At 37.0% G+C, this 22,246-nt stretch overlaps 2 long non-coding RNA genes across 2 annotated transcripts in view; one reads left to right on the top strand and one right to left on the bottom strand.

The window, feature by feature from the left end:
* The window catches only part of LOC147840402 (uncharacterized), a 40,222-nt gene extending 33,698 nt beyond the window's left edge, over positions 1-6,524 (top strand). Inside the window, exons 2-3 of the long non-coding RNA XR_015512022.1 lie at positions 4,532-4,722; positions 5,083-6,524. This is a non-coding gene — a long non-coding RNA (uncharacterized LOC147840402). The remainder of the gene's footprint in view (positions 1-4,531; positions 4,723-5,082) is intronic.
* The window catches only part of LOC147840401 (uncharacterized), a 615,523-nt gene that overhangs the window by 573,049 nt on the left and 20,228 nt on the right, over positions 1-22,246 (bottom strand). The gene's annotated exons all lie outside the window — the stretch shown is intronic.

The following is a 22,246-nucleotide window of genomic DNA, read 5'->3' as shown; positions in this document are numbered from 1 at the left end:
TTGAACTTGGATGAGAAATGTAATATCTTTCCATCAGTGGGTTTCATCAGTTTTTTTGACATAGTGCTCTGGGAAATTGCCAGCTGCTACTAGTAACTTTTATTTGGCCGAATCCCACTTTCCATTAGGAAGGGTTACATTGCCCTGTCTTCATGTGACCTCGACAACTATCGAAAATGGCCACACATTTTCTAAGAAATAGCATGTTTTTGACCGCTTCCTCCATTTGTCAGAAAGATGATGATCGTTTCTGTGTATTTTGACTGGGCTGTTATGAAGTGCCATTAAATCAGTGTGCACATTTTGCACTGAACATTTACACTACAAGTGGCAAATGTACAACTTATATTAGCATTAGAATCTAGCAGCAGATTGGAAATGGCTTTGACCATCTGCATTGCTGTTGCCTTTCAAAGGCACACAAAAAAAATCAAAGTACGCAATCACTCTGAGACCCAGGCCTTTAATGGGTGCTTGAGAGTCATTTGTTTCACACACACACACACACACACACACACACACATGCAGGGATACTTTCTCTTTCAAACAAGCGTTTCTCTTAATGTGTCACTGTGAGCTGCATTTTGCAATAATGACCGGTGCCTTTTACACAGTGCTTCAGAGAAATATACACTAACCGGCCACTTTCTTAGGTACACCTGTTCAACTGCTCTTTACCGCGAATTTCAGCCAATCACATGGCAGCAACTCAATGCATGCTGCGACATTCGGATGCTAGGGTCAGAATTTGGCATCACCAACATGAAAGCATGGATCCATCTTGCCTTGTATCAACAGTTCAGGCTGGTGGTGGGGGTGTAATGGTGTGGGGGATATTTTCTTGGCACACTTTGGGCCCATTAGTACCAATTGAGCATCGTGTCAGTGATCGTGTCACAGCCTACCTGGGTATTGTTGCTGACCACAGTGAACCCATCTTCTGATGGCTACTTCCAGCAGGATAACACGGCATGTCATAAAACATGAATCATCTCAGAATGGTTTCTTGAACATGACAGTAAGTTCACTGTACTCAAATGGCCTCCACAGTCACCAGAACTCCATCCAATAGAGCACCTTTGGAATGTGGTGGAATGGGAGATTCACATTATGGATGTGCAGTCAACAAATCTGCAGTAACTGCTTGATGCTATCATGTCAATATGGACCAAAATCTCTGAGGATTTTTCTAGTACCTTGTTGAATCTATGCCACGAAGGTTTAAGGCAGTTCTGAAGGCAAAAGTGGGTCCAGCCCGGTACTAGAAAGGTGTACCTAATAAAGTGGCCGATTGCTTTCTCCCATTATGGATTCACATTATTTCCAGCCTGAGGTGTTTTCAGTGAAAATGGTGCTTTGTAAAGAGAATGTTAATTAATTGCGCAGTATGTAACGCAACATTAACTCCTTTAAAAAGTCTAATTCACAGTGATAAATGATCGTGTATTTTTCTGTTGTTATCTTAGAGCGATGGATCTTTGATGATGATAAATAAAGCAGATGTGTTTGGTTGGTTGTGTATATGTGCTTAAACTGTTTAATGACTGTTTTGCTTTAATGAACGGTTTAAAGGGAAGGCGCCTGCAGCTAAACATAAGTGTACATTAATAAAACAGGGGCGGAATGAAATATTTAGCGTGCAAATTGCTCCCGGAAACTATTATCTGACAAATGGCAAGTTCACCTTGGAAGATTGTTCTTTGCAATGACATGCTTCTGTTGTTTCCACCTCTGGCTCTGTTGACGGCTCTGTTGGAAAGTTATTTGACAGAAAGGAGAACCGTCAAACACAGACAAAGAAAGCTGTGCCTGCCAACAAGCAACCTTGACATGTATTGTTCCTCGCTGCTTTTGTAATTTGCACATTTTAAGGGATTTGCTACCCCGTCTGGCTTACACTGGCGCAATTCTGAACGTCAATACTTTGAACAGAGATGTGTCATTACTTCTCAACTGGTTACAATACATTCATTCATTTTCCATTGGCTTAGTCTCTTTTTCAGAGGTCGCCACAATGGAATGAACTGCCAATTATTTCAGCATATGTTTTATGCAGCGGATGCCCTTCCAGTTGCAACCCAGTACTGGGAAACATCCATACACATTTATTAACACACACAATTTAGTTTATTCAATTAACTTACAATGCATGTCTTTGGACTGTGGGGGAAACCGGAGCCCCTGGCAGAAACCCATGCCAACATGGGGAGGTCATGCAAACTCCGCAGATGGCACTAATCAAAATCTGAAAGAGTTGTTGAGTGTAAAGCGGTCAAGAATATAATTATTCTTATATAATATGCAGTATAAAGTGATATCTGTGCACAGATGAAGTCAAAATGATTAGCCCAAATGATGTATTACAGAGCAAGGAATTTTTCACAGTATTTCCTATAATATTTTTTCTTCTGGAGAAAGTCTTATTAGTTTTATTTCAGCTAGAATAAAAGCAGTATAGATTTTTTTAAAAACATTTTATTTTATTAACCTTTTTATTATTAGCCCTCTTAAGCAATATTTGTGTTGATTTTCTAAAGAACAAACCACTGTTTTACAATGATTTGCTTATTGCCATACCTTGCCCAGTTTACCTAATTAACCAAGTGAAGTCTATAAAATTGCACTTTAAAAGGTCATGAAACCCCCCTCTTTCAGTTCGAGTCCTTTAAAAAAAATGCTACATGATGGGTGTATTTATAAATACTGTTTCCTGCGCCGTCTCGAAATCTGTTCATTTGTGTCTGTGATTGGAAAGCACATGCTGTCGTGAATAATAAAAAAGCATGATAAGAAAGCTTACAATAAGACAACTCAGCTATGAATAATAATGAGAAACCGACACGTCATCACTAGGCCCACATGGAATCTGTGCGCGCAGAATCCCGCAGATTTTCCACAGATTTTTAGCCCATAATTAATTGTTTATTTACTCAAGTAAACATATGTAAATCTATATTTATTCAGTTTTTAAATTAATTTCAGTAATATTATTGACTAATGTGAAAATTCATCTGATTTATGTACAGTGCAGTTTGTAAAGTAATATTTTCTGTGTTTTAGTAGAGATATTATATGAGAGACTTGCTTTGTTTACCCAAATAAAGTTAACCTAATTGGATTTGCATTTTAAACATTAAATAAAAGTTAAAAAGATGTTATTTTTTATTTTACATATTAAGGTTTTGTTATGATACTCCCAAAATAATTCTGCAGAAATCCGCAGATTTTTACCAAAATTCTCCGCTAAAAATGTCCGCAGATTCCGTCTGGCCCTAGTCATCACTGGATAGGCAGATAGTGTTACGTCACAGAAATTGATCATGCCCCGTACTGATTTTAAACCGGAATATGAAATTAGCTGACAAAAGCTCAGTTATACAGTTTTCCCCACAATTAAAGCAAACATGTGCTAATGTTGTCTTAACAGGCTTCATACGGTCATTGACAACCAGGAAAAGTCCTAAAATTTTGACATGGCTTTTTCCAGGCCTAGAAAAGTTAGAAATAGAAAAACCCACAAAGTTTTGTAAAAGTCATGGAAAACAAATATCTGCATACTTTTCTGTCCTTGGCCAATCACATACTCTCACATTATTAGTGCAATGCAAGCATGATCTAAATCAGTTTTACATAGATATGAATTGAAACTAAATAGATTATTGCATGTTTTACGAGATGCTGTAATAAATTTGAACATGCATTATTTTTCTTTTACCACTCATGTGTAGACATTGCACAAAACATTAAGTCATGAAAATTTACTTGGAAGTGCTAACACTAATTTAAAAAAGATGTGCTCTTTTGGTAATCAAATTTGTAGTAAAATGATATTAGATATGGTAATGAATGTTAAAAATGTTAAAATCTCATACAGTTGATGTGTATTATAGAAGCAAAGCCATATGTGTACAACAGACCTATAGCAACTGCTTAAATGCCACATTAGAACATCTTGGAAAGGTCAACATGTCATCACACACAGCAAAACGATCTATTTGTTTTCTAAGATTCCCCAACAATACAGTACACACCTTCAGGTTGTAAAATGAAAACAACAAAATTTAAATTCCCAAAAAAAATGGCATAAACCTCACAAGTGAGAAAGTGCTGCTTGATGTTTTGATATGTAAAATGATTTTAACTAACTTAACCCTTTTCCTGGCGATGCTATTTAGCACCTGCATGTTGTTGCATTTGTTGAGTTTACTGAGCAAAATCATATTCATAAAGCATAGCTGTAGTTTTTGCTGTTCCAGTGTGGTGGATGGTTTTCATATGACACACATCTATGTTTGTGTGTAAAGGAACAAAGTACAAAAGCTGTCACAGATGCAGTACCCTTTTTATTACAGAAAGAAGGGACATTATGGATACTTTTAGTTTGTTTGGAATAAAAAAGTTGGAAAAGGTCAATATTATTATCTTATTCTGTTATTATCTATTATTTTTTTCCCTAATTGGTTACAGAACAAACCACTGTTGTCCAATCACTTAATTAACCCAATCTTCCTAGCGCTTAAAAGATTAGAAGCCATCGGCGGTGTCATAGTGTCTCAAAGCGTTCATTTTAAAGACAAAGTGTGGCCATATGTACCTCTGGCTTCATAATTTGCACTCTTCAGAAATGTAAACAGGGGTACTTATTCACAATGAGCCTGTGTTGAAAAAAATTCCTTGGAGGGCTAATCATTTTGAATTCCCCTGTAGGTATATCTTTTAAAGGTACTAATATTCATTCATTCATTTTCTTGTCGGCTTAGTCCCTTTATTAATCCAGGGTCGCCACAGCGGAATGAACCGCCAACTTATCCAGCAAGTTTTTGTGCAGCGGATGCCCTTCCAGACATCCACACACACATTCATACACACACTCATACACTAAGGACAATTTAGCCTACCCAATTCACCTGTACCGCATGTCTTTGGACTGTGGGGGAAACCGGAGCACGCGGAGGAAACCCACGCGAAGACAGGGAGAACATGCAAACTCCACACAGAAATGCCAACTGAGCTGAGGTTCAAACCAACGACCTTCTTGCTGTGAGGCGACAGCACTACCTACTGTGCCACTGCCTCCCCAAGGTACTAATATGCAATATTATTTAGGTATTAACTTGTGCGCTTCAAAAAGGTACCATCACAGTAACAGCTTTTGTACGTTAGTGTGTGTACGTGTGTGTAAGAAAATATACTGTACACCAACAACCCGGCGTTAAATTTTGCAAGGCTGCTTGATTTAAGAAATCCAAATCTTTGATATTTCTAGCTATTCTGACCATTTCTACATCTTGTGTATGTTGCAGCCCAAGCCAGAGATCCTAATATCTGCACTTCTGTTTTTGTCATTGCTGTATTTCATGCCCACCGTCCCGTCGGTGCTTTAAATAATAAAAAAAAGCCCAGCATATGTTTGTGTCTAAAGCGATGGGAAAGGGAAACATATGGCCGTAGCAGAGAATATGGAACAGCATGAAAGAGACACTTTGGCATCGCTCGACAGTCATTTGATGTGTGAAGGAATCTCTTTTCAAATTCCTCGGGGAGCGTTTGGCAGCCGTCCTCCGCTGAACTCCTGACAGAATCAGCATTGTTAAGATGCCTGGCATCAGCCTTGCTGTGAGCTGTTAAAGTTCCTCTATTTTATTTCTGGACCACTTAAGACAATTTTATCCTGGTTTGGTTATTCACCTTGAAGCATGCATAACCAATAGAAATTCTGCCCATGCTTATACAACACTCTCTGGAATACTTGGCGGCATTTTGATAGCAATAATCTGGATAATTGACTGTTGTCTTATTAATTTCATTAGAGCTGTTCCATGTTAATAACTTTAAATTTTATCTGCACATACAGTTGAAGTCAGAATTAATAGCCCTTCTGAATTATTAGTCCCCCTGTATATTTTTTTCCCCAATTTCTTTGTAACAGAAAATGTTTAACACGTTTCTAAATATAATAGTTTTAGTAACCAATCTCTATTAACAGATTTTTTTTTATCTTTGCCATGATGACAGGACATAATTTTTTGCTAGATGTTTTTAAGATACTTGTATTCAGCTTAAAGTGCCATTTAGAGATTTAACTTGGTTAATTTGCTTAACAAGTTAGGGTAATTAGTTATTGTATAACGATGGTTTGTTCTGTAGACTATTGAAAACAAAATATTGCTTAAGGGGGCTAAAAAAATTGACCTTAAAATGATTTTTAAATAAAAAAAATTTTTGATCTGCTTTTATTGTAGTCAAAATAAAACTAATAAGACTTTCTCCAGAAGAAAAAATTTTATGGGAAATACTGCGAAAAAATCCTTCTCTGTTATTTGGGAAATATGTAGGGACAAGAAAAAAAAATCTCAAGAGGGTAATAGTTTTAACTTCAACTGTGTCTGACATGTCAAACATTTCTCACGTTTCATTATAAGGGTATGTTTTAATAATAAATTTGTAATGCATTTCTGCCATTTATTTACACAATGACTGCATCATAAAAACTCTAACTTTTGAAAACAGTTTTTGAAGAGCCCGAAAATTTTCATGTTGATTTTATTGTCTATGTATGTGTGTATGTGTCCAGTCTTTAGTCATGTGTGTGTACTTGACAATCAAAACATCAATGGTAAACTACAGGACTGTATGTTTAGTTTTTCTTCACAAAGTAACGTTGCCACCTACAGAACAGGTATGCATTTTTATTTTCAGTTGCAATTTTTATTTTTGCAATTTTTTGTTGTGACTTGACTGATTTCTGTGAGAATCTTGGGTCCATGCGAGTTCCAATAGGTCTTCTGCAGTATTTGTGGTGATTGGGATGCAGTTCAACAGATGATTCATCAGAGAAATTTACCTTTTGACACTTTTCCAAATGGTCAACTAGAAGTCAAGCTATTATTTGTTGCTCTTACAACTGGGACCAACGACAACACAAGACTATTGTCAGGTAGTGTACCTTTGTCTCATTATTATTAAATTTCAACTAGGATCTTTGTTTATTTACTTGTCAGGTTGCTTGTTTGTTTGTTTGTTTAATAATTAACTGTACAACTGTTGTCCAATTTAATACATAAAAACAATTTCAGAGACATAAAAAGTTTAGTGTTTGTTCTTGTTAATAAAATAGTATATATTGATTATACATCAAAAGCATTGAGGCCAGTCATTTATTTTAAAGAAAGTTTTATACTGCAACAATGAAAATACATGTATAACATTTCAAACGATTTTAATTTTTTTTTATTTTGAGAACTTTCAATTGTGGGGGCAAATGTGTAGTATTTGCTATAAAATTATAAAGCAGCACAACTTTTTTTTTTTTTTACTTTGGTAATACCAATGTTTCTTGAACAGCTAATCAGCATTTTACAATGATTTCTGAACAATCATGTGACTCTTAAAGGTGTCATGAAATTAAAATAAAGATATTTAGATATTAGCATCATTAATGTTAGTTTTTTTAAGATATCTATTAGCTAGTGTACTCCAAAACAGTGATAAAATTTGCATTTAGAAGATATAAAACTGATATAAACATGTAACGCTTGTAGTTTGTTACTAAATGGATTGATTTTATTCACGTCACCTCATACTTCAGTTTCTCATCAAATTATAGCCAATCAAATGCTCCCTAGTATCTGACATTCCCCGCCCCTTCAAGACGTTTCACATTTGATGCGCTTGAGCTCAACCACTCTCACTGGCAGAGCAGTAATAAAGCAAAATGCTATTGGCTGTTTTAATAAAAAAGGGGAGAGGCTATACTACGTCCCATCCTCTCTTCATGTTTCAGTTGAGATTACGTCAAACATCAAATAAAAATGCACAGTTCAATGCACTTCACTGGACCTTTAGGGCACGAGTGAAAATTCAATGTTTACATTAATGACACATGAACATATATAAAAGGGGTGGTCCACTAAGATATCATATTTTAAACTTTAGTTGATGTGTAGCTGTGTGAACTTAAACGACATCTCTGAATGCAATACGCTCAAAGTTCAATGCAAAGGGAGATATTGGCTTTTACAGAGTTAGCCTACAGCGAACAAAGTTTGGGGACTACAAAAAAATACATCCGAGTTAATGATTTCATAAACCGTTCAGCCTATAAAGATGCACCCCGTGCAGCAAAGGGGCGTGGCCAGTTGCAATGTTAAAAGCAGAGACGCTTTCGGGTGACATGAAGCTGATCTGCGAATCACAGCACATGTTAGCTGACCAATCAGAGCCTCTTAAAGGTGGGCCTTTCAGAGGAACTAGGAAATATGACAGTCGTTTTCATGTTAGCTGAGTAGCTGACTATAATTAAAGTAAGATATATAAAAATATTACAGTTTTCTACAAGTTGAGTATGCGCACACACTTATAAACACAACCAAGTCTTAAAAATACACTCTGGACCACCCCTTTAAAATTTATAAATGTTTCATAACATTACTGTTTGACTCTATTTTTGATCAAATAAATGCACATGACAAAATTCTGAATTCTGTAATTCAATGCATTACTTGTCATTTCGTGAGCTTATATCTTTTGAAAGTGATTCATGATGAATCGACTGTGTGTAAGGATGCTTGATTTTACCATGCCCGCAGCCTTATTTTCCGTCTTCTAAATCCATAACCTCCATGGGAAGCAACCCAAGGGAATCCGCGGCTCGATTATGCTAATTCTCCTCCAGGATTTAGGACTACAAAACATCTCTATTCTGAGGAAAAGCTTTAAGTCTACATTCTTTATGAAATAATCTGGCCAGCGATGACGTGTGACTCTCTTCATTGTCCGCATGCATATGCAGCTCTTTATATCTCTGTGTTTTTCATATGCACGATCACTGTTATTCACACATGAGCAGAGTCACAGGAGCGAGGCTGTTGAGAAATGGGGTCAATTGTCCTTTTATTTATTTATTTTTTCTTTAATGCCATTTCACAAGGCCATGCCACACTCCCTCTGTTGACAGAACAAGTTGTGAAGAGCTCCTAATGTAGGAAAATCACATATATAATTATGATTATAAAAGCTGCTTGGCCGACTCTGAAATTCTCCTGCCATCTGCATATATTTCATGCTCAATCTGGGTCATTAAAAAACCTCAAAGACACCATTTGGCTTCAGTTTCATGTTCGCAGAATAAAATATTATAATTAAGACTTGTTTGTATTTTGACTTGCTCTTTTAAGTCAATAGTGAGCAGGGCTTAGCATAATAATGGAACAGCCAGATAGGAAGCATGTGGACTTTGAACATTGTCCTAAATAAAGTTGCATCATGTTGTTTTTTTGCTTACCTGATAAACATCTTGTTTACACTACCTGACAAAAGTCTTGTCACCTATCTAAGTTTTAGGAACAACAAATATGAATTTTGATTAAAGTTCATTGTTTGGTATCAGAAGGGGCTTATATGAAAGGCAAAGGCCTGTAGATTACGCTTATTTTACCAAAATAAAATATGATGAGGCTTTGATTTTTAATTATTTAATTAGGACAGTAATGTCTGACTTTGCTTAAACAAAAGTTTTGTCACTTAACAGAAATAATGTACAGTATAGAATATAAAGTCATGGTAAAATAATTAATATTGTGTTTGACTCCCATGAGCTTGGAGGACTGCATCTCTGCAATGACTCAAATCACTTACTAATAAAGTCATCTGTTATGGCAAAGAAAGGGTTCTTGCAGGACTCTCAGAGTTCCTCAAGATTCTTTGGATTCAACTTCAATGCCTCCTCCTTACCCCTGACATGCTCAATAATGTTCATTTCTGGTGACTGGGCTGGCCAATCCTGGAGCACCTTGACCATCTTTGCTTTCAGGAGCTTTGATTTGGAGGCTGAAGTATGAGAAGGAGCGCTAAGAGTTTACCCTCTCTTGTAGTTTGTAATGTAATGGGCAGCACAAATGTCTTGATACCTCAAGCTGTTGATGTTGCCATCCACTCTGTCTATGCGCGTTCCAGCAGGTCTTCTCAAGCTATTATTTGTCAAGTTATTATTCGTTGCTTTTAAAACTAGGATCAACAACAAGATTTTTGCCAGGTTATGTATAGGTAAACAGTCATCATGCAGATCTGCTTGTCATTAACTATTAATGAGCTGCAGCTGAATTTGTGCATTGTCCAATCATATTCGCTTCAGTGTTTTTGTTTGTTGTGTGAAATCCCATTATCTCGGATAGCTAAAGAAAAACAGAAACTCGGCATGATTTAGTAAGCGGCACTGTCCGAGTGTGTGGCAAATAGCCGGAATACTTCATGACAGATCATTTTCTTTTTTCTCGCTTCAGCTAAATCCTCTGTTATTCTCACCTGTCTGGGCACCAGAGATTTTCATTCGTCTCCTTTGTTTATTATTCCCCCTACTGGTGTTCTCTCTCTCTCTCTCTCTCTCTCTCTCTCTCACTCTCTCTCTCTCTCTCTCTCTCTCTCTCTCTCTCTCTCTATATATATATATATATATATATATATATATATATATATATATATATATATATATATATATATATATATATATATATATATATATATTGAGATGTTTATGCATCCCCATGTGTCCTTGTTTGTCGTTTTTATATCTGTTCTGTTGGCTACCCCCACAATTGAAGATATGCCACTGAATCTGTAGTCAATTAAAATGCTAAATCTCTGTGCTTTACATTGTTCCGTTTCTAAAAGGTCTCTTACATGTTTGACATTTATAAATGCTGAAAATGCCAACATGGAATGACCTTATTTACCTATTTAATTGCATGTTACTTAAAGGTTTAGTTCACCCCAGAATGAATATTCTGTCTTCGTTCACTTGCACTCATTTAATTCAAGATTTTCTTTTTATTCAGCTTCAGCACACAACAGAAAATATTTGAGTCAAATTTAAGAAAATGTCTGCCTATATGTTTACCCAAAACCTTAAAATATATATATTTTAGATCAAAAGGTGTCTCGGGGGCGCAATGGGTAGAATGATCGCCTCACATCAAGAAGTTCAAGCCCCTGATGGGTCAGTTGTCATTTTTGCATGGAGTTTGCATGTTCTCCTCGTGTTCGTGTGCGTTTCCTCCAGGTGCTCCGGTTTCTTCCATAGTCCAAAGACATGCAGTAAGTGAACTGAATAAGCTAAATTGGCCGTAATGAATGTGTGTAAATGAGTGTGTAGTATGAGTGTTTCCCAGTGTTATCTTGTGGCTGGAAGAGCATTCACTGTGTAAAACATATGCTGGGTAAGTTGACGATTCATTCTGCTTTGGCGACTCCTGATTAATAAAGGGACTAAGAAAATGAATGAATAAATTTTAGATCAAATTCTCCGGCATTCTCCGTTCTCTTTCAATACACTGTAAAAAAATGCTGGGTTCCATACTGGGTTTTAGGGCACATCACTCACCCCTCCCCCATTGAACCCCCACCCCCAAACCTTCCATTGTGGAAACTTGGTTTACTTTTTTTTACTCCCATTGGAACACATGTATTTGTCTCAACCAAACAATTCAGACAGCATTCAACTACAACTGGACCTTTCTTGCCTATTTTGCTGCAAAGTCATCAGTTATATCGTCATATAGCCCATTAAAGTAACCCCCTCCTCAAAAGCACCGGCCCCCACTTCCCAAAATTATATATTTTATGTATTTATTCTAAATAAATATATGTATTTATTTTCAAAAAACATAACAATTTATTTATGTTTATTAGAAATAAATATTACTGTTATTATTATTATTATTATTATTATTATTATTATTATTATTATTATTATTATTATTATTATTATTATTATTATACAATTATCCTTTCTTGTTGGCTTAGTCCCTTTATTAATCCGGGGTCGCCACAGCGGAATGAACCGCCAACTTATCCAGCCCATTTTTACCCAGCGGATGCCCTTCCAGCCGCAACCCATCTCTGGGAAATATCCACACACACACTCATACACTACGGACAAATTAGCTTACCCAATTCACCTGTCCCGCATGTCTTTGGACTGTGGGGGAAACCGGATCACCCAGAGGAAACCCACGCGAACGCAGGGAGAACATGCAAACTCCACCCAGAAACTCCAACTGAGCCGAGGATTGAACCTTGTTGCTGTGAGGCGACAGCACTACCTACTGCGCCACTGCATCGCCTATACAATTATTAATCGGAATAGATAACAGAAATCGATTCAAAATGTAACTGGAAAACAATGTAAAGACACAACTGAAGTGATAAGCTTATTTTGTTTTTGCTTGTTTTTTTTGGCACTGGTGTCTCCAGGTGCCACCCCTCGCAAGATGCTTCCCTGGGCGATTGCCCATATTGCCCATGCCTAAATCCGCCACTGGTCAGGGCAACATGAAGGAATTAAGTTTACTTATTAGTTTTTACAAATTGAATGGATTGAACATAAAACAATTAAGTTGTCCCCCCCAAAAAGCTCAAGAATGATGACGTTTCAGCTCATTTTGATTAACATCATTTTTTGAGTGCAGCAATGGACCCTGACTCATTCAGAGTTCAGAAAGGTACCAAAACATTGTTAAAACAGTCCATGGTGCAATCTGAAAATTCTAAAGCTATTTGAAAATACTTTTGTGCTCACATAAAACAAAATGGTCACACTTTATTTTGATGGTCCTTTTTTTAATTTAAGTTACATTGCATCTACCTGCCTGCAGCTGACTGATTCTCATTAGGTTATAAGTAGACTGTTAGGTTGGGATTAGGGTTAGTGTAGGTTGACATGTACTTGCAAAGTTTCTTATAGTCAGTTAAATGTCTGTTGAAGGAGCAGTTTCAACATTTTTAAGTAGACAGTCTATTAATACTCAAATGGTCATTCAAAAAAAGGCTTTACCAACAAAATTAGGAATTTATTCTACAGTTTCCTGTTTCATGTTACACACAAATCAGTCTCGTGTATGCGCACCCTATACTGACACTGACAAGAAGAAACGGTTGAATAAATTCATTAATTTTGTGTTATGTGCGCCTCTCTTTGGGTGCGTAAAATATTTTCTCTGATCTAGTCTGTTCCTTTACTGCATAAAACTCATTCTTTTCATTGAATATACTGTTTTAATTAGAGAAATATCAGATCCTGTAGTGAAACTGTTTGTAAACACTTTCAAGTTGACTTAAATCACCGATATGATCCAACTGAAGCGTGATTGTTTTAATGAAATCCATCTTTCTACATCGTTTAAAAGTGTCTATAATCTAACACATTTATTTGAACTGTGAGTTAAAATGCTTTTGTGAGGTGTTCAGTAACACTTCACCCCACAGCAACAGTGCAATTTGTTGATTTATTGCCGTCGTTGCACGGAAGAGCGTTTGACAAATGGAGATGATTTACCTTTATAATACATTCACGCATCAGGAGCTACGTGCAAAGATGATAAAATGGTTTTGTTCCCCTTGTGATGTTGAAGGTGAAAATCATTTTTCATTACCAAACAAATAGATGTCAGCTTCTGAATTGTTACCTTCTTGTTTATAACACGGTGACAAGTTGTTGTTGTTTTTTATCTCTCTACAGGACTGATTGCTGTGTGCTCAGCAGTCACTGTCGGATGCATTCACAGATGACTATTCTCAGTCAGGTTAGTCGGTTTACTGGTTTTGGGATGAAACGCTTGTTGGTTGTTGATTATGAACATGCTGTTTTAGATTAATGACAGGGGCAACATGTTGGCTCAGTGGTTAGCACTTTCAAGAGTTGACATTTCTGTGTGGAGTTTGCATGTTCTTCCCGTGTTGGCGTAGGTTTGCTCTGGGTGCTCCGGTTTCCCCCACAGTCCAAAGACATGCACTATTCTGTAGGTGAATTGAATAAACTAAATTAGCAGCAGTGTATGTGTGTGCGTGTGAGTGTGTATGGGTGTTTCCTGGTACTGGGTTGCACCTGGAAGGGTATCCGCTGTGTAAAACATGTGCTGGATAAGTTGGCGGTTCATTCCACTGTGGTGACCCCTGATGAATAAAGGAACTAAGCTGAAGGAAAATGAATGAATGAATGAGCTTAATAACAGAATTGACAGATACAACAGTTTAATACTATTACATGGCTTTGTTTTAGAGGGCAGGTGCCTGTGTTAAGCACATTCCTGTACCAGAGTATTACTGATTCAGGCCGTCTAGCATAAAAATGCATTGATAACCTTTCAATTACAGTTGGTCAAACCATATGTTTGGAGGCCCACTGAAAAAAGTAAAGTACCCATGTCTTTTTCTTTCCTTTTTTTAAATGACTTTATTAAACGTCTTCACTAGACTTAAATGTCAACATAGCTTAGTTTAAAATCTAATTAAAAGCCTTTCTTTTAGTGTAGACGTTTGTGTGTGTGTGTGTGTGTGTGTGTGTACTCAAACATGCATTGATGCATGGGTTTGACTTTAATGTTAGAGATTTTTTTTAGCTCATTTGGTTCCAGACATATTTTTTTCTATTTTAATTGAAATGTTCTTTGTTAAATCATTATGAACTATAAATCAAGTTAGCCAGTGGCAAAGTGAATCTTATTCATTCATTTTTCTTCAGCTTAGTCTTTGATTTATCAGGGGTCGCCAGAGCAGAATGAACCAGCAACTATTGTTTTACTCAATGGATGAAATTAATGCCTAAAGTATCACAGTCGTGGATAGAAAAATAATGTATGTATATCAAAATAATGACGTTGCATGTAAAATTATAATGCACAAAAGCAAGAACTAAACGTAGAATAAGAAACAATGAGGTTGTGTACCAAAGGATGATGAGCGTAAATAAAAAATAAAGATGTGTTTAGACTAAATTAGTTTTTCTGCTTATATTTAAATGATTTGTGCACTTTCAGCCTTTTCCCCATTGCTCTTTCTCTCACATTCTGTGCTTGTGTTTCCAAAACATGCAATGCGAGTTTCATTGAAATCACAGGCGGAAGTGAAGAAGCACGTATGATTGCATTTTGTCTTTAAATCAAACGTTACGGGGCGGTATGATGCTGTTCCTTTTTGACTTTTCCAGCTGACCGCTTACCTCTGTATGAACAGCTTTTCCAGTGTTACCAGTTTGTCCAGTAGCTCGACACGTACATCCGCAAACTTGAGATGCAGAGAGAAGTTGACCACGATGACTAGATTTGAGTTCATTAAAGAACGGTTCCAGAAAGCAGGTAAGACAAAATCAGAAGCCAAAAAAATAAATAAATAAATGAGTAAATAACAGGGTGAGAACATGGTAAAATATGGAAACGTGGCAAAAGGCGACGGCTTTTATTTTTTTGGATTGCCTTCGAAAACTGTCGGCTGGGTTTAGGGAAGTTGGTGGGTGGGTCAATCTGCGCTTTTGAAAACACTATTGGTTGGGTTTAGGGAAAGAGGAGGGAGGGTCAGCCGATGGGTCATTCAGTCAGTCGACAGCGGCCTGTGCTGGATTTATGCAGGAAAAGCAAAGGTTCGAATGACACTTGTGAGAGAAATTTGAGATATGAAAAAGCGTACACAAGCGGCCTCTGGTGGATTCGCGAAAACAAAAACTGCAACAAAATGTAGCTCCTAGGACGTATTTGGCACTCACCAGGAATGTATATAGTGGTACCTTTTTAGAATCAGCCTGAGTTGAACTGATCGACTGACCCACCCTCCTCCTTCCCTAAACCCAACAGATAGTGTTTTCTAAAGCACTGATTGACCCGTCCACCCACTACCCTAAACCCAACCGAGAGTGTTTTCAAAAGCAAACTAGAAAAAGAAAAGCCCTCGCAGAAGCTTGATTTTTACCATGTTTTCAAATTTTACCACATTCTCACCCTGTTATTTATTTTATATTTTGGCTTTTGTTTTTGTCTTACCTGCTTTTAGAAGCGTTCTTTGCCATACTTGAACCTGCCACAGTCTACACCACGATTCAAAAACAGCATTTTTAAATATGATCCATGAGTTTGAATAGTATGTTCAAAAAGATTTTAGGATTTGTCAGCTGCACATCCATGATGCGAATCTCCTGTTCCACCACATCCCCAAAATTCCAGAAGATCAGCAGTTTCTGAAATACTCAAACCAGCCCGTCTGACACCGACAACCATGCTACATTCAAAGTCTGCTGTCATTCGATTGGCTGATTAGAAATTTGCATTTACGAGCAGTTGGACCGGTGTACCTGAAAAAGTGGCTGGTAAGTGTATATTGGAAAATCTGTGAGAATAAATGACAAAAGAATGCACATTTCACCCCAATTTTAGTTTAAACTGCCATATGTGAACTCTGATTGGTGACATTTTCTACACAGCATCACAGACACCATATACCTGAGGTTAGAGGTAGGAATGTTAAAAAAATCAATACTTTTGTCGCCGCCGATAGCCTTGTAGTTAGTGTGTCAACACAGCACTATGATGCTCAGGTTCAATTCCCTTTTTGAGCTCCTTTGCGGATTCTTCCCCCTCTCTCAAGCTTTCCTGTCCATTCTCTACACTGTCCTATCAATAAAAAGTGAAAACCCCTAAAAAAAATTCTACAGTATATAGAAAAAAAATCAATACTTGTGAAGCTTACACAGTATTGAACTTACTGAATTTCACCTGCAAAACTGTGCAGCGTGACTGTAAATATGACCTAATATCCCAGCTATGGGCATTATTCATTCATTCAGTCATTTCCTTTTCGGCTAAATTGTCCATAGTGTATGTGTGTAAATGAGTGTGTATGGGTGTTTTCCAGTAATGGGTTGCTTCTAGTGAGGGACTAAGCCAAAAAGAAAATGAATGAATGAATGTTAACAATTTCCTGTATTACCTGCAGCAGTTCTCCAGTAACTTACTGTAAATTAATTACAGCACAAATACCGTATTTACATTTACAGCACCATCTTGCTGTATGTGTATTTTAATGATTGTATGTATATCATTATTGTAAAATAAACAGTAATTTTCACAATGCAACTTTAAAATACAGTAACATACTGAAAAAAATGCAGTAAAAATTGCAGTTCAAATTACAGTTAAATACTGTTTAACAGTGAACATTTTATTATCGTCTACCCCAACCCTAAACCTACTCCTCACACTAAGGTAAAAATATGAATAATTGTTCTAAAGTGTCACATAAATTACACTGTTTCCACACAATTTATATATGCAGTTCCAACACAAATCGATTAAACTAACTTAACAAATGTAAGTGGATTGAACATAAACAATTAATATGTCCTAGAAAAATCTCAAGAGTTGTGTTGTTCCAGCTCATTTTAAATAAGTAGATTGAACAAGCAGCGAAATATTGTTTTGTTTTATGAGCGTATGCCATATTGATGTTATTATCCGCAGCTGTATCCCATCTAGACTTTACCGTTTTAAACTTGGCTGTCCCTCTCTTCCCATGATGCACTTTTTCATAGTGTCGGTTCATCACACATGAGGGAGTTTCCCTGGAGCCTGAAGTGTCCATCAGCGGCCTGTACGCTCTCCTGCTGCCCGACATCCTCACACCGCAGCCAAGCATCAGAGTGTGACCTCTGCTAGACCAATGAAGCAGAGAGAGACACGGGGAAAGTCCTCCCCCGATGCCTCATTAGGAGAAAATGATGAAAAATATAGAGGAGAGAAACGACAGCAGGCTTGATTGCACAGAGCGTAAAAAGCGCTTCATTTACGCTAAAAGGCCTCCAAATTGTTCCGTAATTAAAGCAGGAGGCGTAGTTATGCCTGTTTGATATTCATGGGGTCTCGAGAGGAGGTTTAGTTTTCGTGTGGTTTTAGAGACGATGGTTTTAAACTTTCAATCACTGTGTTGTATTCAGCAAGGAAGGCCCTTTGGGTCTGTCGGCGATCATGAACTCCATGCACTGCACAATAATGGACCCATATCTTATTCTCCCAGTGTTTTTTGTTCTTAGTGGGGTGGGGATGGGGGGGGGGGGTCTTCTGGGTGCTCTGATTTCTCCCACAGTCCAAAGACATGCACTATAGGTGAATTGAATAAACTAAATTGGCTGTAGTGTATGTGTGTGAATGAGCGTGTATGGATGCTTCCCAGTACTGGGTTGCAGCTGGAAGGGCATCCGCTGTGTAAAACATACACTGGATAAGTTGCCAGTTCATTCCGCTGTGGCGACCCCCTGGTCAATAAAGGGACTAAGCTGAAGAAAAATGAATGAAACCCACAAGAACACAGGGAGAACATGCAATCTTCACAAAGAAACGCCAACCAACCCAGATGAGGCTCGAACCAGCAACCTTCTTGCTGTGAGGCAATCGTGCTATCCACTGCGCCACAGTGCCCTTGGCAAATATCATTTTAGACATAATTAACACATAGCAAATGACAATAGGAACAGTTGTTTCCAATTCTTTAATAATTCAAGTCCACTCGAGAGGTCTCCATTAACTTTGACCTGATTTGGGAGCTCCTGAAAATAGAGTTTTGACAGACAAAGATCAGTGAGCACTCCAAATGAGCATTCCTAAATATTTTCTGAAATTGGGTAATGTTTAACTTCATTTATTAGTCAAAATCATTTTCAAGATTACATACTGATTCAAATATTTAAATAAATAAAATTAAATAAATGCTTTCTGGGATGGATTTGAAGTATTTTGTCATTCATGTTTAAATTTTTCGCCGTTTATTTATGCTTTTGAATTGCATTATGAGTCCTTAAACATTCTTCTGACAACTTTTGACCTTGAAAAGTTGGGAAAAGGGATATTTATTACCATTTTTTATAAATAAAAAAGTAACAAATTACAAATAGTCAAATTACTTTAATTGAGTATTTTTTTCTCAGGAATTTACTAAGTAGTTTTAAAAATGCGCACTTTTATTTTCCCTTGAGAACATTTTTTGTGCTGTATCGGTACTTTTACTCCACTACTTTCCTTCAACCTGCAGTCACTACTTTATTATTTCCTGTCCATGGGGATTAGAAAAATCTGTCCTTTGATTCCTGTCCAATCAAATCACACATAGAAAGTAAATCGCTTCATAATGAACATCCTCAAGACATGTTCAAATTATTTACACGTAACAACCCAGAGACTGTTTCAGGGAGGGGCAAACTTGATCCTCGAGGGCCGGTGTCCCTGCAGAGTTTTGTTCCGACACTAGTCAAACACACCTGAACAAGCTAATCAGTGTCTTCAAGATCACTAGAATCTACAGTATAAGCAGGTGTGTTTGATTAGAGTAGGAGCTAAACTGTGCAGGACACCGGCACTTCAGGACTGAGTTTGCCCAGCCCTGATTTAGATGCATGTCACTGATGAGAAGATGACGGATGTTTACTGTATGATGGCTCTAAACACCCAGCAGACACAGGACGTCAACATGACGTAAGATTGACATTGTAGCCCAACGTTGAGGGGACTTTGATTATGTTTGGAGATGAAAATCAGGTTGACTTTGGAAACCAACGTCAGGCTGATGTTAATGTCAAACGTCCAACCTGAAACCAACCAAATATCAACATCTAATGATGTTACAGCTTGACGTTGTGTGGACGTTACCACAATGACGTCTATCAGATGTTGGATTTTGGTTGCCATCGCTGATGAATAAATGTCAGTATTTGATGTCAATATGATATTGGTTTAAGTTGTTGGCTGGACATTGGATTTTGATCAGTTTCTAACGCAACCTAAAATCAACCAAATATCAACATTATTTGACGTCATTATTGGACATTAAAATAACGTTTACTTAGACGCTAGATAGACATTGAATTTTGGTCAACTGACATCACAACCTAAATCTAATCTAATATTAACATCTTATGAAGTTGTGTGTCTGCTAGACAATAACTAAATGCACTACAGAATGTTACGTTTACACACACATGCACAAATTACATGTAAATGTATTAGTTTTTTACAGCTTAGTACTCACTACTCCTGAGTACTTTTGAAAGGGCTACTTTTTACTCATATTGTGAGGAATATTTACAACAGATACTTTTACTCTACTTGCACTACATTTTTAGGTAAGCAATGGTACTTTTACTTGGGTATGATTTTTCATTACTCTTTCCACCATTGGATGTTGCAGTATTATGGTACAAAACCTTTGTACTAAGCTGCCAGTACATTTTCTGTTATTTTACAGACTTATTTCTCTATACTTTCTGATACATAATATTATTTCAACCAACTTAAAAAGTCACTTTGTTAAACTTTAAAGTCGAATTTTTAACATCAAAAGTCGAAAGAGCAGAGATAAAACTCCCATAATGCAATTCACAACCGTAAATACACAGAAAACAAATTCAAAAACTGTTTTCTAACAGATGTTTTACAGTGTAGTTTATTACACTTTTCTGTGCCATTATGTCGGCCAGAGCAAAGTTTAGTGTTTGCACAAAGCAATAATTGTTTGAACAAACACTAAACCCAAAACCATCTAAATACAACGATTAAAAGTAAACATTATGAAGAATTCAGACAGTCCTCTTCATGTTAAAGATCACACTGTATAAGCAGTTAAACATGTCTAGTTTACATTTTTCGGCAAGTGAAGAAAAGTTAGAACACATTTTGTGTTGTTATAGAAGAGATGTTTTCTAGCAAGGAAAGCCCTCGGGTTCTGTCGGCGTTCATGAACTGCTGCTCACCTCCTACAGCTCCACGTTCTGCGCAATAATGGACCCGTATCTTATTCTCCCAGTGTTTTTTGTTCTATGTTCCCCATCATATTAACAAAGACGTATTGCCTGCGAATGCAATTATCCGCAAAGCTGTGGAGGACATTAAACCCCACACTTCAGTAGTCAGACTCGGCATAATCCACAGGAGTTTAATTAATCAGAAAGTTAGACTGTTTTTTTGAGAAGCAATGGTGGGGGGGATCAGTTTATGACAGCGGATAAATCTCATTCGCTCTTGCCTACGCTCTGGACTCACTGAAATATTAATGGAGCTCATAGGCTTTGGAACATCTCTTATAATGAAGACATGATCTGGCCCCGGATCCTGCAGCCTATTTCTCTGTCAGGGCCTGAATTTTTCAGTCCCTGAAACTGATTGGTGGGTAATAATTGCTCTATTTTGCCCTTCCGTTGTGAACAGTGACTGATGGACGTTGATGTTAATTGGGTTGCTGGAGCAGGGCTTGTGTGTGGACAGGTGAGACTTCAGTTATGCTCGGCCCAATTACATGTGCTGTCACTCATCACCTGTCCTACACCTGTCCCACAAAAACTCAAGTCAGGACTGCTGTGATAGACTCACTTCTTTAGATGCCACTGTGATCCTTTGCAACTTTCCGAGGACAGGCCTCACTTTACAACAGTACCCTAACAATGATTTGACTTGTAATATATATCAACAGTTCAGGCTGGTGGTGGTGGTGTAATAGTGCGGGAGATATTTTCTTAGCACACTTTGGGTGCATAAGAACCAACTGAGCATCGTGTCAACGCTACATCCTACCTGAGTGTTGTTGCTGATCATGTCCATGTCTTTATGACCACAGTGTATCCATCTTCTGATGGCTACTTCAAGCAAGATATCCCGTTATGTCATAAAGCACAAATCATTTCAGACTGATTTCTTGAACTTGACAATGAGTTCACTGTACTCAAATGGCCTCCACAGTCAGCAGATCTCAATACAATAGAGCACTTTTGGGATGTGGTGGAACGGGAGATTCACATCATGGATGTGCAGCTGACAAATCTTCAGCAACTGCATGATGCTGTCATGTCAATATGGACCAAAATCTCTGAGGAATATTTCCAGTACCTTGTTGAATCTTTGCAACAAAAGATTAAGGCAGTTCTCAAGGTGTACCTAAGAAAGTGGCCAGTGAGTGTATTTTGGCTATAAAAAAAAATTTGTTTCTTTTATTTTTGTATTATTAGTTCAGTATTATTAGCTCTCTTAACAATGTTTTTTGCTTGGTTACAGAAGAAAAAAACAGTCCAATTATTTGCCTTGTTATATAAATTCATTAAATTGCTCTTTAAGCTTTACTACTTTAAACTTTATCATCTTGGCAAAGAAAAAAAAATTGTTATAAATTAGTTATTAAAATAGTTTAAAATGTTGAAAAAAAAATTCTCTCCATCAACAGCACATGTTTTTTTTAAAGAGTTATAATTTTACAGAAAGGCTTATAATGTTGACATCAAATTTGTAATAAAATTTCTAAAAAAATATTTTAAAAATTTTTTATTTATAAAATTCAAAAATCTTTACAGTTTAAAACCATTTTTTGGCATCTTTAGTAGTTTGCATGTTTAATGTTACATAATCACAATATACAGCATATATTATGTATTTTTGACAAAATAAAATTATAA

The sequence above is a fragment of the Danio rerio genome, chromosome 16 (genome assembly GCF_052040795.2).
Source record: "Danio rerio strain M-AB ecotype USA chromosome 16, GRCz13ab, whole genome shotgun sequence".
NCBI classification, from domain to species: Eukaryota; Metazoa; Chordata; class Actinopteri; order Cypriniformes; family Danionidae; genus Danio; species Danio rerio.
This window is presented reverse-complemented; position numbering and strand designations above follow the sequence as displayed.